Source organism: Eschrichtius robustus, chromosome 3, assembly GCF_028021215.1.
Source record: "Eschrichtius robustus isolate mEscRob2 chromosome 3, mEscRob2.pri, whole genome shotgun sequence".
NCBI classification, from domain to species: Eukaryota; Metazoa; Chordata; class Mammalia; order Artiodactyla; family Eschrichtiidae; genus Eschrichtius; species Eschrichtius robustus.
The window spans coordinates 32,341,586-32,350,964 of NC_090826.1; positions in this window are offsets into that span (position 1 = coordinate 32,341,586).

A 9,379-nucleotide genomic window follows, 5' to 3' on the forward strand; every position below is an offset into this window, starting at 1 on the left:
TCCCTTGCTCAACCCCTTCAGGAACTCTTCTTTGCCTTTGGAATACACTTTAAATGCCTTAAAATTTCCCAGAGTCTTGCCTCTGCTCTCCTCTCCTCCTGCCCCATAGCCCTGCCCTCTACCTTCCAGTATAGCTCCAGCCTTTTCAAAATCCAGCTCAGAACTCTGTCCCTTTCCTTCCTCACGTGGCTGTACTGGAAAGGGCTCCTCCCCCACCACCTGGGGGTGCCAGGTTGTCCATCTTGCTCACCATCATACCCCTGGTATTTAGCACAAGGCGGCACAGGGCATCCGCCCTCCCCAACCCCTTCATCAAATACCTAATGAACTGGAGGCATGGAGGGTAGTTTTGTTTTGCAGGAGAGTGGGGGAGTAATGGTTTTCCAGCAGCAGTGGGGAAGGGCCAGGCCCAGTGGGGGTGGGAGGCTGAGCAGACGCCCTCGGGGAGGTAGCAGCACAGGGAGTCAAGACTTCCAGTAGGTAGAAAGCTTTCGAGTGAGGCAGACTACGGAGGGTGGGTCATGAGGATGAATGAAGCAGTGTGGCCCAGTGGTTAAGGGTGGGGTCTGAGTCATCAGGATATAGGTGATAGAAACCCACCTTCCTGGAACCCGCTTAGTTCCTGAACATGAGCAGAGTGGTCAGTCACGGGAGCCCTTGTTGCTGGATTGGAGGCCACAGGACCTGATGAGATGCGACCCAAAAGTCCTAACTGTGATCAGCCTGAACTGGCCCAGGAAGCTGGGCTCTCATGAGTGCACCGGACACATAGTCCGGAATCCTGGGGCTGATACTGAGATGGGAGGATCACAGAAGAATCTACTTATCTGGAAAGGCCATGAATCAGCACAGGGAGATAAAAGAAAGGAGATTTTGGGTTGGGTGGAGGGTGGGGCTCGTGTGAGTGCCGGTGGGAAGGGCTGGTTCCCTCTCCCCTCAGGTCCCCATGGCTCATCCCTGGAGGCCGGCAATGGCCTCCTCATACGTCTCCTTCAGGAGCCCCTGCCATACACCCTGCACTGGGCAGCCAGAATTCATTTTAAAGAATGTAAATGACGTGGATGGATCTAGAGACTGTCATACAGAGTGAAGTAAGTCAGAAAGAGAAAAACAAATATCGTATATTAACGCATGTATGTGGAACCTAGAAAAATGGTACAGATGAACCGGTCTGCGGGGCAGAAGTTGAGACACAGATGTAGAGAACAAACGTATGGACACCAAGGGGGGAAAACCGCGGTGGGGTGGGGATGGTGGTGTGCTGAATTGGGCGATTGGGATTGACATGTATACACTGATGTGTATAAAATTGATGACTGATTAAAAAAAAAATAATGTAAATGAGACCATGTCACCGGCCTCACACAGCTGAAATCCTGTTAAAGGTTTCCCATGGCTCTTAAGATAGAGTTGGTGATAAAATGGTGTTTTCCAAACTGAGGTGGGAAGGCAGAAGATGTTAGGCAGGGCATGGAGGAACATTTTTCTATTTCAACTGTGTATTAGGAAAAATATGTGGTATGACAATTCTTTGATGTCACGAATATTTGTGCTCAGGGTAGGGATACAAAGGAAGCCAATTTAAAGCAAAAAATGAAGGCAATGAGAGTACAGTTGGAGGCCCATGACGGGGGTGCTCAATCTCAAGGCTCCTGTTCAATCTCATCAGGTCCTCTTGCTCCTCCCTCCCTGGCTCTAGCTGTACCGCCCTGCAGGTCCTTGAAGATGTCACCCCCTCATCTGCCAGGAATGTTCTGAAATGTCCTCCCCAGCCTCAGCCCCGCACCACTGCCCCCACCTTTTGCTAAGATAACTCCACTCATCCTCCAGATCTCCATTCCAGTGTCACTCTCTCGTGGGGGGCATCTCGTGGTCAGGCCCACCTCCTTGTCCTTCATAGCGTTTCCAAACTGCCATTTGTGACGATCTATTTTGTGTCTGGGATTAAACCTGAGGCCCCCCGCCAGAAGGTAAGCTTCTTGAAGCTGGATGTGTCTGGCTCACCACTGTAAGCCCAGCACCTAACACAACGCCAGGCTCATACTAAGCACCCATCTGAATGAATGAATGCACGAGAGAATGAATGAACCCAGTGACCTAGAGGCTCCTGCATGCTAACACCGCCCAGCTGGGGCTGCCTCTGTGGAGTTAGGCATTGCCCCTCACCAGTCTTTGAACAAGGGACTCCACATTCCCATTGTGCACCGGGCCTCACAGATGAGCTGGTCCTGAGCAGAGGGTGGAGGAGATTGGGAAGTGGGGACATGGGGGATGGGATGGGGGGACGTGGGGACTCCTTCCAGAAGCATGGCTAAGAAGGAAGGAGAGATGTGGTTTCAGCCTCCCTCTCTCCCTCCCTGGTCCTGGCTCTGCCACCAGGGAGAGGTCTTGGAGAGCAGATCTGAGCCCTCTTCCCGGGGGCCCAGGAGAGACATTTGGGAGGGTCGGGGGCTTCTGAGCCAGGCTTCCGTGGGCCTCCAGCCACTCCTCCCTGGGCCTGGGCTGGGCCTCTTCCTCCGGGCCTCTCCCCACCCCCCAGTGCTTGCCCCCACGGCCCCCAGATGCCAGACCTTTGCTGCAGGAGGGTTTAGGTCCAGAATATGTCTTTCAGTTTAAAGCATTTAAGAATATTCCAGAAAATCCCAGAGAATAATATTCCAAACACCCATGTGCTCATCGCCCAGTGTAACCAACTATTAACATTTTTGCTTCAGATAGACTTTTTTATGTAAAATAAATAGAACATCTCAGATAAAGCTGAAGGTCACTCCGTTCCTCTCCCCAGTCCAATTCCTCTCCCTCCCTTTCATTCCTAGGCACAGTTGTTATTATTAATCTGATGTGTTTCCTTCTAATCTATTTCTGGCACAAAACAGAATGTGCAGTTTAGAGTAGCACTGTTCGCAATAGCCCCAAAGTGGAAACAACGTAAATATCCATGAGCTGATGAACAAATAAACAAATGTGGTATGTCTGTATAATGGAATAAGCAATAAAAAGAAACACAGTGCTACCATGCTAACACGGACCAGCCTTGAAAACATTATCAGTGAAAGAAGCCAGACACCAAAGGCCAAATATTGTGTGAGTCCATATCTACAGGCAAATCCATAGACACAGAAAAGAGATGAATGATCGCCAGAGGCTGGCTGGGAAGGAAGGAGGAGTGACAAGTGACTTCTTAGTGGGTACGGAGCTTCTTTTTGGGGTGATAAAAATGTACTGGAATTAGATGGTGGCAATGGTTGCATAACTCTGCAAATAGAATAAAACCCACTGAATGTTCACTTTAAAATGGTTAAAATGGTGAATTTTGTTATGTGAATTTTATCTCAATAATAAGAAAAATGGAATGTGACTTTCAAATATTTTCCTAAGTGCTTTCACACTGCAGATACATTTCTGCACCTTGTTTACTCTCTCAGCATGATATTGATACGTGTAAATCTGGCTCATTTATTTTAACTGCTCAATTATCTTTTATTGGAGGAATATGCCATAGTTTATTTTTCTACTAGTGGGCATTATCAGTGATACAGTTTTCCTGTCAGCAGTGCTCCCATGAATGGCCTTGACAGTCTCTTGGGGCACATTTGGGGAAAATTTCTCTAGGGTATACAATTGCTGGGTTGTAGGGAATACAACTTTTCACAATATTGTCAGTGGTATCAATTACACTCTCATAGGCAGCTTGTGAGTTTCCACAGGTTCTTACCACTGACACTTGTTATTATCTGACTTTGATTTTTACCTATCTGATGGTTGTGCCATTTTAATTTGCAATGGTGTTTCCTTTATTTCTAGTTATATTTTCTTTTGTTTCCCTTCCCTCCTTTCTTCTCTTCATTCCTTCTTTCCTTTCCTTTTTGGTGTTTTCTTGACTGTTCTTGGATCTTTACACTTCCATATGGATTTGGAATCACTTTGTCTAGTTCCATGAAAAACCTTGTTGGATTTTTGATTGGAATAGTTCTGAGATCATAGATTTACTTGCAGGTTACCTGGCATCATTACTATATGAGTATTCCCATCCATTAACAAATAATATATTTCCACTTTTATAGATCTTCCTTTACTTTTAAAAATAGATTATTTATTTATTTATTTTATTTTTGGCTGCGTTGGGTCTTCGTTGCTGCGTGCTTGCTTTCTCTAGTTGCAGCAAGCAGGGGCTACTCTTCGTTGTGGTGTGCGGGCTTCTCTTTGCGATGGCTTTTCTTGTTGCAGGTACAGGCTCTAAGCACGCGGGCTCAGTAGTTGCGGCTTGTGGGCTCTAGAGCGCAGGCTCAGTAGTTGCGGCATGTGGGCTCAGTAGTTGTGGCACGCGGGCTCAGTAGTTGTGGCTCACAGGCTCTAGAGCACAGGCTCAGTAGTTGTGCCGCACAGGCTTCGTTGCTCCGCGGCATGTGGGATCTTCCCGGACCAGGGCTTGAACCCGTGCCCCCTGCATTGGCAGGAGGATTCTTAACCAGTGTGCCACCAGAGAAGTCCAAAAATAGACTTTATTTTTAAAACCAATTTTAGGTTCACTGCAAAATTGAGGGGAAAGTGCAGAGGGCTGTCATAGGCTCCTTTCCCCCTAGACGCACAGCTTCCTCCAGTGCCAACATCCTGCATGTCTGCACACCCCACACCAGAGTGGTACATTTGTTACAATCGATGGACCTGCCCTGACACGTCATTATCATCCAAAATCGTTTACATTAGGGTTCACTCTTGGTCTTGTACGGTTTATAGACTTTGACAAATGTATTAATGGCATGTATCCACCATAATAGTATCCTATAGAATAGTTCCACTGCCCTAAAAATCCTCTGTGCTCTGCCTTTCCCTATACCCTCCTCCCTTCAAACCCTTACAACCACTGGTCTTTCACCGTCTTCATAGTTTTACCTCTTCCAGAGCATCATATAGTTGGAATCATGCAGTATGTAGCCAAATTAACTTTTTTCACTTAGTAATACTATGCATTTAAGTTTTCTCCATGTCTTTTCAAGGCTCGACAGCTCATTTCTTTTTAGAGCTAAATAATATTCCATTGTCTCGATGTACCACAGTTTACCCACTCACCTACTGAAGGACATCTTGGTCATTTCCAAGTTTTGGCAATTATGAAAAAAGCTACTATAAACACCTGGGTGCAGGTTTTTGTATGGACGTCTTTTCAACTCACGTGGGTAAATACCAAGGAGCACAATTGTTAAATCGTATGGTAAGAGTACATTTGGGGGCTTCCCTGGTGGCGCAGTGGTTAAGAATCCACCTGCCAATGCAGGGGACATGGGTTTGAGCCCTAGTCTGGGAAGATCCCACATGCCACGGAACAACTAAGTCCGTGCGCCACAACTACTGAGCCTGCGCTCTAGAGCCCGCGCTCTGCAACAAGAGAAGCCACCGCAATGAGAAGCCAGTGCACTGCAGCAAAGAGTAGCCCCCGCTCGCCTCAACTAGAGAAAAGCCTGGGTGCAGCAACAAAGACCCAGTGCAGCCAAAAATAAAATAAATAAATTAAAAAAAAAAAAGAGTATGTTTGGTTTGTATTCCTTTACATTTAAAAAATGTTTTACAGTTTCCCGACAAAACATCTAGAAATCTTTTGTATATATATTCCTAGGTCCCTTAAAATTTTTGTTGCTATTGGAACAATAGCTTTTGATTACATTTTGATTATACTTTCTTGTTTCCTGTTGCTAATCCAGTAAGCATTCAATAAGAATGTCACTGATTTATGTAGGATGCTCTAGTATTCAGCAATCCTGCTAAATACTCTTATTAGTTCTAATACTTTGCAGGTAGATTCCTTTATTTACTGGGAAGAAAATAAATCATATGCATATAAGGATGGTGTAATTCTTCCTTTCTATTTTCTAAACCTCTTTTTTTTTTCTTTTATTACATTAGCTAGAAGTGCCAGTGAAGTTGAGACTAGAGAGCATTCTTACCTTATTTTCGATTTTAATGCTAGAATTCTAGAGTTTCACCCTTAGGTATGATGTCTAGGCATTTGGTAAATATCCTTATCAGGTTGACGTATTACCATGCTAATCCTAATTTGCTAAAACTAAAAAAAAAATGAGTGTTTAATTTCGTCAAATGACTTTTACACATTTATTAAAGTGATCATATGTTTTTTATCTCTTAATATATTAAGGTTCAGAATACAGGAGTTGTTACCTGGTGTTAAACTATCCTTGCATTTTTGGCTAAACTCTACTATATATTTCTGCGTTTTTATATACATTTTAAAATTTTTATTTATTTATTTGGCTGCGCCGGCTCTTAGTTGCGGCACACAGGATTTCTAATTGTGGCATGTGGGATCTAGTTCCCTGACCAGGGATTGAACCCAGGCCCCCTACACTGGGAGCACGGAGTCTTAACCACTGGACCACCAGGGAATTCACTGTTTTTATATTTCTATACAATACGGATTCTGTTTTCTGTTTTATTATATAGGATGTTTGCATCTATAATTACAATTAGGCTTGCTCTATAATGTTCTTACCTCTAGCTGCCCTTGCCTGGGTCTGATGTCAAGGTCATACTAATACTAGAAAATGAGTTAGGTAGCTTTCCCTTTTTTCCATCTCCTAAAGCAGTTTGTATAAAATAGTCAGGGTTCTCCAGAGAAATAGAAACAGAACCAATAGGATGTATGTGAATGTATGTGTATCTATATCTACGTCTATATCTCTATCTATCTATCTATCTATCTATCTATCTATCTATCTATCTGTAGGGAAAGAGAGAAAGAGAGATTTATTATTAGGAATTGGCTCATGTGATTATGGAGGCTGAGAAGTCCTAAGACCTGCAGTTGGCTGGCAGGAGACCCAGGAGTGCTGCTGGGGTAGTTCTACTCTGAGACTGAAGGGCTGAGAACCAGAACAACCAAGAGTATAAGTTCCAGTCCAAAAGCCAGCAGGCTCGAGACCCAGAAAGATCTGATGTTTTAGTTTGAGTCTGGACGCTGAAAAATGCCTATGTCCCAGCCCAACTGTCAGGCAGGCCAAGTTTCTCCTTACTCAGACTTTTTGCTCTAGTCAGGCCTTCAACTGATTGGATCAGGCCCACCCACATTATGCAGAGCAATCTGCTGACTCGGTCTACCAACTCAAATGTTAATGTCACCCAAAAATTCATAGACACACCCAGAATAATGTTTGACCAAATGTCTGGGTATCCTGTAGCCCAGTCAAGTAAACACATAAAAGTAACTGTCACATAAGGAGAATGTGTTCTTGGCAGGTGTGGAAAACTCAACTGTGAAACCTACTTAACCTGTCATCATTTTTATGTGTGTTTGTTTGGGCAGGGAGGTTGGGTAACTTATTTTTCATGAGGATCATTTCCCTGCAGCCATTCTGCCCTTCAGGGACCCACCTGGGCTAGTCCTTCCTGTTTCCCTTTGAGGAGGCCTTATCCTCATTTAGCCCCTGAAGACTAATAGGATCCAGGAGACTAAAGGAACCAAGAATCCTGAACTATTTTATTTGCAGAAACTATTGGCTTTGGGGCTACACCATTTAGGGATTCCGTATTTCACATAGCAGGTATGAGTTATTTTAACCGACCACTAGAGGGCAGTAATTGACCAAAAACAGGTACTCTACACTGGATGAAACAGCTAACACTTGGTAGATAAAAAGGTAGATTTTCCCCTTTTGGCCCATAAGGACCCCGGGATTTAGAGACGCTAAGAAACCTATCCAAATCTTGTATTCTAGTACATAGAAAATCTAGAATTTTACCCTACTTCTGTCTAATTCTAAACTTCATTGTTTCTGGTGCAGGTACAATAAATAATTACTCTTCTTTCATTCATTTTTTTCATTCATGCATTCATTTATTCATTCATGCATTTGAGACCAATATAGCAGAGTGGCTAAGAATTTAATACCTGGAGTCAGCCATCTGGATTAAAATTCTGGCCCCATCACATACTAGCAAGCACCATAAGAGCTCTGTGCTTCAGTTTCCTTGTCTGTCTATGGGGATATTAGGATTCACCTCATGAAACTATTGCAAAAGTGAAATGAGGGGGTTCCCTGGTGGCGCAGTGGTTGAGAGTCTGCCTGCCAATGCAGGGGACACGGGTTCGAGCCCTGGTCTGGGAAGATCCCACATGCCGCGGAGCAACTGGGCCCGTGAGCCACAATTACTGGGCCTGCGCGTCTGGAGCCTGTGCTCCGCAACAAGAGAGGCCGCGATAGTGAGAGGCCCGCGCACCGCGATGAAGAGTGGCCCCCGCTCGCCGCAGCTAGAGAAAGCCCTCGCACAGAAACGAAGACCCAACACAGCCAAAAATAAATAAATAAATAAATAAATTTTTTAAAAAAAAGGTGAAATGAGATGATACATGAAAAGTATTTTTGGAACAGCGGCTGGCACTTAGTAAGTACTTAATGCATTTCAGTTACTGTTATTATTTACTCAACCAATATTTATTAAGTGGTTTCTGTGTTCTAATACCACCACCATTGTAGGTTACCAGGGTTGGAGCAACCCCCCCCCCACCCACACACCTCCCTCCCTGCCTCCTGCAGCTTACATTCTATGGAGGGAAATCGACAACTAATACAATAAGAAAAAGTTTGTATTTGTCTTAGTGTAAGTAATGAGGATGGCCAAAACTAGAGCATGGAAGGGAGACAGGGAGAGCTGGGACTGGAGGAGGACTTGTAGTTTAAAACGGGGCTGTCAGGGACTTCCCTGGCGGTCCAGTGGTTAAGACTTTGCCTTCCAATGCAGGGGGTGCAGGTTTGATCCCTGGTGGGGAGCTAAGATTCCACATGCCTTGGGGCCAAAAAACCAAAACATAAAACAGAAGCAATATTGTAACAAACTCAATAAAGACTTTCCCCATCAAAATAAAAATCTTTAAAAAGAAATAAAATAAGATGGGGGCTGTCAGGGAAGCCTTCATTGAAGTGACATCCAGCAAAAACCAGAGGAGGAGAGGAAGCCACCTTCTGGATATCTAGGAGCCATGTGGATGTCTGGAAGTCAAGCATTTGGGCAGAGAGAAGAGTAAGGGTAAAGGCCCAGAGATGGAATGATGCCTGCCTTCAAGGAATGGCAAAGAGGCCAGGGTAGCAGAAGACGGTGGGCAATGGGGCGAATACTATGAAATGGGGCCAGAGGTGAGATGTGGAAATAGGTAGACAGCCGTGGGGGGCCTTGTAGCCTGGGGAGGGCTTTGGCCTTTATGTGAGCTGATAAGTCATTGGAAGGTTCTGAGCAAATGGGTGACCTCATCTGACTTCTCTATTCCAAGCCCCCTCCGGCTGCTGTGAGGAGAATGGACTGCAGGGCAGGGTGAGGCAGGGAGCCCAGGGAGGAGGCCGCTGATGGAAACCGGAGGGGAGATGCAGACGTG